The following is a 10,402-nucleotide window of genomic DNA, read 5'->3' on the forward strand; positions in this document are numbered from 1 at the left end:
AAAACGTAAGATCAACACTTCTCCTTCCTTTTTCTTTCTTCTCCCGATCGGGCGAAATAGGACGGCCTAAATTAGGCGCTCCCGATCGGGCAAGCTTCTGCCCGATCGGGCGAAATACTTGTTTTTGGAAATTGTATCTGCGCGCCCGATCGGGCGCGAACTCGAAGAAGTTTTCGCCATATAATTCGCCTGATCGGGCGAGATTCGCCTGACATTTCTTTTTCCTTCCCTCGATTTCTCCAAAAATGCGCCCGATTGGGCCCCTTCGCCCGATCGGGCGAAATTCCCTTGTTTTTCCAACCTTACTTGCGCGCCCGATCGGGCGAGCCTCGCCCGATCGGGAGAATTAAAGCTCCAAAATTACTTCACTTGCGCGCCCGATCGGGGCTCCGAGCCCGATCGGGCGTATTTTGCTCTATTTTTGCTCTTACTTGCGCGCCCGATTGGGCAAGCTCCGCCAGATCGGGCCCGCACCCAATTCGGAACACACACTTCTCTTCTTTTTCAACTTTTTTTTACCTCTTTAATCCTCCTTACTTGTTTATTCAATACCTGTACAAAAACACTTTGAAAAGGTAAAATTGCACTCTCCTTGCCTCTCTAATATATATATATATATATATATATATATAGGAAAAAATTAGTCTAGAAAGCAAGAAATACGGGTTGCCTCCTGCAAAGCACTGGTTTATCTAGGTACCGCACGACCTTCTTACCAAGTTTAAAAATTAGGACCCATGGCCTACCGCTTGGTCGGGTGGTTTCTCACCCGGTCGAGCGGTGATTAGACCACGACGCGGCTTCCTGACATACCCTGTGGGACGCTAATTCACCTTATTTGGTGGATCCTCCTTGTCTTGAACTGGAGGTTCTTTACTACTACACACTAGAGACCCCTTTTTGACCGATGGTTGCTTCAAATTATCACTAGACTGAGCAATTACAACTCGATCTGGCAAAACACTTACTGTAGGCTCAATTTCCACAACTTTCTTGTTTATTTCCACCTTCTCATCTTCAAAGCCAAGACCGACAGTGTAGAGGGCTCTTTCTATTGCATCAACTTCCTTTTGCCATTTGTCTATTTCATCTGTAGAAGATGCAACACAAGATACTGCCTCCAAGTGATCTTTTATAAGAGTTGGGGCTTGTTAGAATAATTATGAACCACATTAACACTAAAACACCTCTCCTCTATCATGGGGCTTTTAGGGGTATTATTCAGATTAAAAGTAATTTTATCGTCCCCTACTGATAGCGTCAATTTGCCACATTTCACATCTATAATTGCTTCTGCAGTGTTAAGGAATGGTCTACCCAAGATAATTGGGGTTTGCATATCCTCAGCCATATCAAGAACAACAAAATCAAAAGGTATATAAAATTTACCTACTCTAACAGGAACATCCTCTAAAACTCCTAAGGGGTATTTAAAAGAACGGTCGGCCATTTGTAGAGTAATATTAGTAGCTTTTAATTTACCCATATTTAACTTGGAACACATAGACAACGACATGACACTAACGCTAGCACCCAAATCACATAATGCATTATCAATTATTAGATTGCCAATATGACAAGGGATAGAAAAACTACCCGGATCTTTCAGTTTAGGTAGAGATTTATTTTGAAGTACAACACTACATTCTGCAGTGATAGATATTGTCTCTACATTAGTAATAGACCTTTTTCTAGTCAATATTTCCTTCATGAATTTTGCATATGCAGGAATTTGTGTAATTAATTCAGTGAAGGGAACTGTTACCTGCAAATCTTTAACCATCTCCAGAAACTTACCAAACTGCTTATCCAAATTTGTTTTTAAGTGACTATTGGGGAATGGAAGTTTGATAACTGGCTTTGGAGCATTACTGCTCTTATCTGGAGCTGCTACCTTCCCTGGAGTCGTACCCTGCAATGTATTATCAGAAATAGTAGTAATACTCTTTAGCCCTGCAGGGCTATTAGCTACATTGTCAGGTTTAATGGAATCAAGATTAGCATTATTCATTAAAACAGGTCCATCATCCCTGGGCATAGGGGGCCCTTCATAGTGTGAACCACTCCTTAGAGTAATTGCAAAAGCTTGATCCGTAGGCCTGGTTGGATGTGCTGGCAGGGCTCCCTGTTGACGGGCTTGCAGAGTACCAAAAATCTGCACAATTTGATTATCTACAATTTTATTATGGGCTTGCAAAGTACCAAAAATCAATTTGGGCATCTCTACTCTCCATGTGCTTCTGCATACTAGCCAGCATCGCTCTAATTTCTGCCAAAGCAAGGTCAGAAGATGAGGAGGGTTGTTGTGGTTGGTTCGTCTGGCCAGCATTGGAGTGTTAATATTTCTGCTGAGTTTGTTGTGGCGCCTGTGATTCTTGTGGAGGTGGCGGATTTTGAACATTGGTGCTCCAGTAGGAAAGATATGGATGATTCTGGAACCCAGGATTGTAGGTGTTGGAGTATGGGTCATTCTGCCTATAAGCTTGAAAGGCATTGACTTGCTCCACGGAACTCCTGCAATCTTGCTCCCAATGACCTACAATTCCACAATTTTCACAAAAGCCTCATTAGCATTATTATTAATTTCAGAAACATTAGCTACATTTGCAATACTAAGATTATCTCATTTCTGGCAAATAAAGGTTAATTGAGCTTGTAAAGCGGATACAGAGTCGACACTGTGTTTCCCTTTGTTAGCAAAGCCTCTGGGATTCTCATATTGGGAGTTATGAATTGCCATATCTTCAATAACTTGACCTGCATCATCAACATTAAGGTTCATAAACCTCCCACTAGTTGCATAATCCAATATGATTCTAAATGAATTTCCAATACCATTGTAAAAGGCTTGGATCAACTGTCATTGTGCCAGATTATGGTGGGAGTAATCTCTCTGTAAATCCTTGAACCTCTCCCAAGCCTCATATAGAGTTTCATCGGCCTTTTAGGCAAAGTTCTGAATAACACTCCTTAGTACAGTTGTTCTCTCTGCAGGATAATATTTATTATAAAAATTTAAAACAAGAGTCTCCTAGTCAGTTATACCAAGTGCAGTTCTATTTAATCCATTAAACCATAATTTGGCTTTTCCATATAAAGAGAAAGGAAAGAGAATCTCCCTGATTTGGTCCTGTGTGACCCCAGCTTGCCTGATGGTATTACAATACTGACATTAGTCTGTAATATGAAGATTTGGGTCTTCACCCGTAGCTCCACTAAATTGCTTCCTTTCTATCGTCGTGATAAATTGGGGTTTAATCTTGAATTGTAACCCATCAAGAGCCGGAGTGGGAGTAAGGTGTGGAAAATATGTTAAGCTTTGGCTGCGAATAATCACAGAGCTTCTTAGGTACCGCCATCTCTAATTCTAGATCTGAAGATACCTCTAAATCGCTAGAATCAGTTGGAGGGTCTCGGCAATTATTGTTATCACCAGAACCCGCCAGGATTTTCCTGTAAAGATTCTTTTGTCTATGGAAAGACCTTTCGATCTAAGGATCGAATAGGATATAACCTTATCTGGAACACCTGGGCATTAACAAAGAACTAAAACGCAAATATAAGACTTGCCTCAAAGAACTAACATTCTCTGAGACAAGAAGAAATAACCTAGACTACTGAAAACAAACAGAAATAAAAATAAAACCGTTTCCCCGGCAACGACGCCAAATTTTGACAGGCTAAAGTCGTATCACCTAATCAAAAGTAATTCCTAAATCCTCTAACTAATTCAGATAGGGAAGTAGGGTCGAATCCACAGGGAAACTGGTCTTTCTATTCCTAATTAATTAAAGCAATCTAAATTATTAAGTAACAAATATATTGTAATCGAAGGATAACTAAACTACTAAGAGTAAAAGTAGGGAAGAATAAAAATAGAGAAAATAAATGAAATAAAAGCCTAGGGCATAGGTTCACCAATAAACAATATTCCAGGATGAAACATAACAATCAATCATCAATGCATAAATTAATCAGATCATAAAGGGCTTTAATCACATAATTAATTTACCGGTATTAAATCTCATTTCTCGAATCTCGACTTAACCATTTATAAATTAACCCGCCTATTGAAACTAGACCTAAACATCAATTCTCATCTCTCGAATCTCGAATCAATATTGTCAAACTCATGCATAAAAGATCAAGCCCAATCTAGTCACAGAGCATTAAATAAATCAATAGGAAATTAATCTAGCATTGACAATAAACAATAATAAATTACCCCTTCATATTATTTATGGATCCCCATAAACCCTAGAAATAAAAATACTCACACATAATTAAATATAAACTAAACAAAGCACTTAAAGGAAACATGACCAAAGAAAGAGAATAAAATACTGAGATTAAAAGAGAAGAAATCGTTATCGAAATAATCAGAATTAAGGAGAACTAGTTGAATTAAGAACAAAGTTGTAGAGAGAGAAGCTAATCTAAAGGTAAGTAGAGAGAGAAAGTATAAGATAAGAAGAACTAAGCAAAAGCATTAAAATCGTACTTTAAAACAACAATCCAAAAATTACCCTAATTAGAAACTAAGTGCTCGTCAAATTAGCGGCTAGAAACACGCGCCCGATCGAGACCGCCTTTTTCTTCTCACACCCTTCTAAACAGCCGCGCCCGATCGAGCCAATGCTCACCCGATCGGACCCGGCTTCTCCTTGAGGCTTAGAACTTCAATTGGGCTTTCTTCTTAGCCCAGTCCGGATATCCATCTAGGGTCTTGAATACTCGACCCAACGCTTGTATTCCACAAGTCGAGCCCTTAATCACCGGCTTGAGGACTCTACCCGGCCTTGGGCTTCAAAAATGGTCATGCTCCTCCAATGTCCGTAGTTGCTACATGAAAACCCGGGAAAATGCTCTAAAAGTGCAATTTCCTACAAAACTCAACCAAAACTACAAAACCACTAGAAAACACCAATTAGTAATAAAAGTGGCTCTAAAGAGCCAAAAACACTACTAATTATGACCAAGGGACGGGGGTAAAATACTATATAAATTAGACACATCACTTGCGTACGGTCCTAGGGATGATGTTCGTTCATTTGAGGGATATGACATCAATGGGTACACTTTTTGGACCAAGAGTCGTGATTTGAAATATTCCTCCACCCAAACAGTGGTGTAACGCTTGTGGCATCGTCAAGGGATTTTGCAAGTGCTAAGGATAAATCACCTGCCGCTGCAGAGTTGTCATACTTGGTCGAATTCAAAAAATATGGGAGCTTGATTATTGTAACTTTACAGTTGCTCTTTTCAAGTGTAAGTGGGTTGATAATATCAGGCGTAACGTCAAATATGAGGACTTTACTCTTGTAGATCTTGACCACTTAAATGATAGTGCGGAACCATTTATCCTTGCATCTCAATCTAAGCAAGTGTTCTACATAACTAACCCAGTCGATTCAAAATGGTCTATAGTGCTAGCTGGCAAAAGAAGAATCCTAGGCATTGGAGATGTTGAGGATGAGGAAGAATATGATGCGTTTGATGATTCTGCACCTTTTACTGTTCCTAGACCTATTGTACAAAATGACATAGACAACGAAGCAGGTTATATGCGATCAGACCACAAAGAAGGAATTTCAGATTGAGGTAGTATGATTAAAAGTTAATAATGGTTTCATTGCAAATATAGTTTAGTTATCATGTATATAGGAGCATAAGTAGGCGAAAAAGACCATAAATGACATAAATGAGCTTATATTTGACCCAAATCCTTTGTTTTGTATATAAACTAACAATGTTTGTTGTTTGACATTGCCTAAGTGTACTCATTATCAGGCATATACAAGGTTATAGGACCATAAGTAGATGAAAATGGCTTAAATGAGCTTCTAGTTAACCCAAGTCCTTTGTTTTGTGTATAAACTAACATTTAATCATTCTAACAACTCATATTCATTATATTTAACATGTTTGTAGTTTGAAATTGCCTAAGTGTACTCATTTTCATGCATATACAAGGTTATAGGACCATAAGTAGGTGAAAATGGCTTAAATGACCTTCTAGTTAACCCAAGTCCTTTGTTTTGTGTATGAACTAACATTTAATCATTCTAACAACTCATATATTATATTTAACATGTTTGTAGTTTGAAATTGCCTAAGTGTACTCATTTGCACTAATACTTTACTATACACTAATATTGTTTTATGTTGGTTTTGACAGGTGCTTATATCTCATGGAGGACGATCATAACCCTGATTGTGTAGAGGACATTGAGGATGATGACTATGATGACGAGTACGAGGATGAGGACGAGGATGAGCCTTATGATGTGAACAAGGAGGTTGACTTGGGTGAGCCAGAGGATCAGGCTCAAGATGAGAGCGTAGGCTTGAAGAATTTGAAATTTCAGCTGAACGTGCACCGCCTATTGTAAATACATCATGTGAGATTGTTGGTGAGAACCCGACTCCTGAAACTCATGGCCAAGGACAAGATCAAAACAACATAGCTGGTGGAAGGGGGGTGAAGGCACCGACTCAAAGAAAGGGAAGGGGTCCGACGAGAAGTTTTAAGAAACCGGACGGTCCCATGGCCTTGGAGTATGACAACAACAGCCAACCCGAGGGCGAAAGGCGTCGACAATATGCTAATCATGTTGGCATGTGTGCGCGGAAAATCCCCATTACACTTGTAATGCGGCAAGTACCTCCGGGTTTGATTCAAACCTTTTGGGATGATACAAGGGTAAGTGTGTTTTTAGCACATTTAGACAATTTAAGAAACCTTATGGTTGTTAGTAAATAGAAACTAATAATCGGTTTTTATTTGTGCTTGCAGAGGCTGTTTTCTATTCCTAATGATGCTGAGAAGAGAAGGTGTTTGAATCTTTATTGGTGGAAAGATTCAGAGGCTTTAAGACCAACTTGACTAATGGATGGATCTACAAGAAGAAGAAGAAATCAAAGCAGAAGAAAGCTGTTGAGGATGACCTTCTCTCGTGGCAAAAATGGTCGACCGTGTCAAAAGAAGACTGGGAAGAGTTTGTTATTCAGAAGACTCAAAAGAAAGTCATTGTAAGTTTGTGTAAATCTGATCTCAATTGAATGATAGCTTGACTCTTTTTGTAGTACTGATACTAACATTTGTTTTTATGTAGGAACTTCGAGAGCAAGATAAAAAAAAATGCACCTATAACTAGATAATATTGACATGTTATGAGATAAATAAAGTTCATTTGATAAGAATTGTAGAAAATGGGCAAAGTAAAGTCATATAGGCCATATTTGGGCCATTTTGAGTAAAAAGTGTCTTAAACCTTAATAAAATGCTCTTTTGATTCAATTTTAGGGCTTAGACACATAAAACTAGGTGTCATCGTCATGTTATGAGAAAGAAATAGTACATTTGATAAGAAATGTAGGAAATGGGCTAAATAGAAGTCATATAGGTCATATTTGATAAAATACATATTGTTTAGCCTAAGTAATTTGTTCTAACATAATTTTTTTGTATTTCAAGTTTTGCAAGGTACAAAAGGATGGTCCGTTGACAATCAAGGAACTTAATGAAGTTCGTGACATGTTGGCGTCTTTTATCACCTTCAACATGTAAATTAAATGTCATTTTAATTGTAAATTTATGTTAACTTTTTAACTATATGTTATTATTCATTATTTACTTACTATCATTTGTATATATATGTAACACTTAATATTATGTGTATCTTATTATAATATTTAATAATATTATAATTATTAGTAATTATAATAATATTATTATTAATTATTTTATTTAATATATTGCTGGAATTACAGGTTATTATTGCTGGAATAATAGGGTGTTTTTTTTTTAATATTATTGCAAGAAAAAATGAAAAAAAAATATTATTGAAAAGGCACTGATTAACCGGTGCCAAAAACTGCTGCCACCAAAAAAGAATGCGCGGGACTATATTTAAGGCACCGGCTAACCGGTGCCATAACTGATTTATGGCACCGGTTTTGAACCGGTGGCAAAAAGGGGGGTAATTGGCACCCCCCACATTGTAACCGGTTCAAACCGGTGCCTTAGGCCGGGTTTGAACCGGTGCCCTTTGCTGTTTTTCTACTAGTGATAATTCACAAATTATAAAATTTACACTACATAACAATACAAAGTACGATTGATACCAACAATTTATAATCAAACAAATCCAAAAATCAAGTAAGTTCGTGTGATTACCTTTCAACAAAACAACAAGACTTGGTAGATAAACGAAAGAATGGGAAATTACGAGCATGTATATACTGTGTCATTGGCTAATTTTGATAGGAGGAGGATTTTATAGGTAGGGTTATGTTAATACCCCACTCGTAAAAATTGAAAAAGAAAAAGAAGGAAGATAATGATGATTATGATGTTAAATGATCCAAAGCATTTGGTATAAGCTGATCAATTCAATTGAGGCTATAATATTGATTCATCACTAATTAACTAGGTGATGATAATCGGAAGAATTAAAGGCTCATAAATCAAGGAACGAGGGTAACCTCACAACATCACATAATTCATGAACGAAATAAAAACGAAGGCAACGTTTTATAGATTCTGAAGTTGCACAACAATATAAATATCAAAATATAGTTTAAGGGTTTAAAATATCTGTAAAATTTAGAGTCCTATTTAAAATAAAATAGGGTTAACAATGTTTTATCATTTACAAAATTATACTAAAAAAAATTATCAATATAATTATTTAATAAATATACGGGTATTACAATCTACCCTTCTTAAAACAAGTTTCGTTCCCGAAACTTAAATAGAAAAATTTAGGGTATTAAAATCTACCCTCTTTAAAACAAGTTTCGTCCTCGAAACTTAAAATAGAAAACTTTAGGGTATTACAATCTACCCTCCTTAAAACAAGTTTCGTCCTCGAAACTTAAAATAGAAAAAAATAACTTATTACTTGTAAATTTGAGAGAAAGTAACAATAAACCAACCTTTTATTTATATAGAATATAGAGATATTAGGAGTATTACATACTATCCCCCTTAAAAAGGAGTTCGTCCCCGAACTCAAAGTTAGCCACATAAAAAACACATAGCAAGCACAAGCATATAGAGAGAAACACTCTTGAAACGGCTTAGCCTATGTTAATTTTAATCCTACTCTTAATTAACAGGTTCATTCCTAAACAAACCACGCTGGGATATGAAGATCCATGCGTAAATCCCACGAACGTTTAGGCTCTAATACCATTTGAATTGTGTAATGTAGTTTTGAACTACATTGTTTAATTGAACTAGTTGTGTTAATTATTCTATTATTCTTTGTATTATGATAAGTGGTGATTACTCATCTTTTTGCTGACGTGTTTGTTGTTTTATTGTGCTATTTGTGTTTGCAGCCATGTCTTTTTCTTATGGTGGCCCTGCGACGATTTTTTTGGAATTTGTTCTTAATGGTGAGCAATCAAGATTTTCTAAACAGGTTAATGAAGTGATCGTAGCTAAAGGAGCTCAAGTGTTACGATTAGTTTGTTATGACAAGTTTGTAAAGTTGTATAAATATCTCACCTAGATTTATTGAGTTGTACAGTTGGAATTTTGTAAGCCTTAACACTCGACAGGTTGTTGAGTGTGGCGGTGATACCTCCGATTTAGGTGTATGCTTCCGCAATTTTATTTAAAGTTTGTTTATTTTCCTTTAATTCTTGTTTATTACTAGTTAGTAAATCGGGGGTGTTACAGGTGGTTTTGTTGATTTGGTTTTGTGGGTTTTTTTAGGAAAAATACACTTTAATAATCCCAATTATGGGCGATTTACCTACAATAATCCCAACTACTGTTTATTCTACAATAATCCCAACTATTAGGTCGGTTTTCCTCCAGCGGTCCCAAACCGGTCAACAAAAGTCAACAACCTATTATTGTAGGTTGTTTGACACGTGTCAGCGTGTGAGTGGTTCCAAAAAAAAAAAAAAAAAAAAAAAAGAAAACTAAAAAAATAAAATCTGGCAGTCACCTCCACCACCTGCCGCCCAAACACCACCTCCATCCCTAACCACCACCTCCACCTCCTGCCGAACACCTAAATCGCACCACCTCCAGCCCTAACCACCACCTCCACCTCCTGCCGACCACCTAAATCGCACCACCTCCAGCACCAACACCCCCGAAACCCCTGAATCGCACCACCAACACCCCCAAAACCCCTTAATCGCACCACCAACAACCCCGAAACCCCTAAATCGCACCATCAACATCCCCGAAACCCCTAAATCGCACCACCAACCGCACCCCCGAAACACCTAAATCGCACCACCAACACCCCCTTGCCCGTGAAACCCTTGCGCGTCACAACCAGCCGCACTCCCGAAACCCTTGCCTGCAAAACCACCAGCAGCCCCAAATCGCCCCGAAACCCTTGCCCGTGAACTGATTGGAGCTTGAATCCGCGAC

The 10,402-nt window shown here is 37.8% G+C and overlaps 1 non-coding gene across 1 annotated transcript; it reads left to right on the plus strand.

The window, feature by feature from the left end:
- The first annotated feature begins 2,870 nt into the window (after positions 1-2,870).
- On the plus strand, positions 2,871-2,977 carry LOC145637590 (small nucleolar RNA R71). The gene has a single exon (XR_014114358.1). It is a non-coding gene; the product is annotated as a small nucleolar RNA R71 (small nucleolar RNA).
- Positions 2,978-10,402: the final 7,425 nt, after the last annotated feature.

Source organism: Chenopodium album, chromosome 6 (genome assembly GCF_948465745.1).
Source record: "Chenopodium album chromosome 6, dcCheAlbu1.1, whole genome shotgun sequence".
Classification (NCBI taxonomy): Eukaryota; Viridiplantae; Streptophyta; class Magnoliopsida; order Caryophyllales; family Amaranthaceae; genus Chenopodium; species Chenopodium album.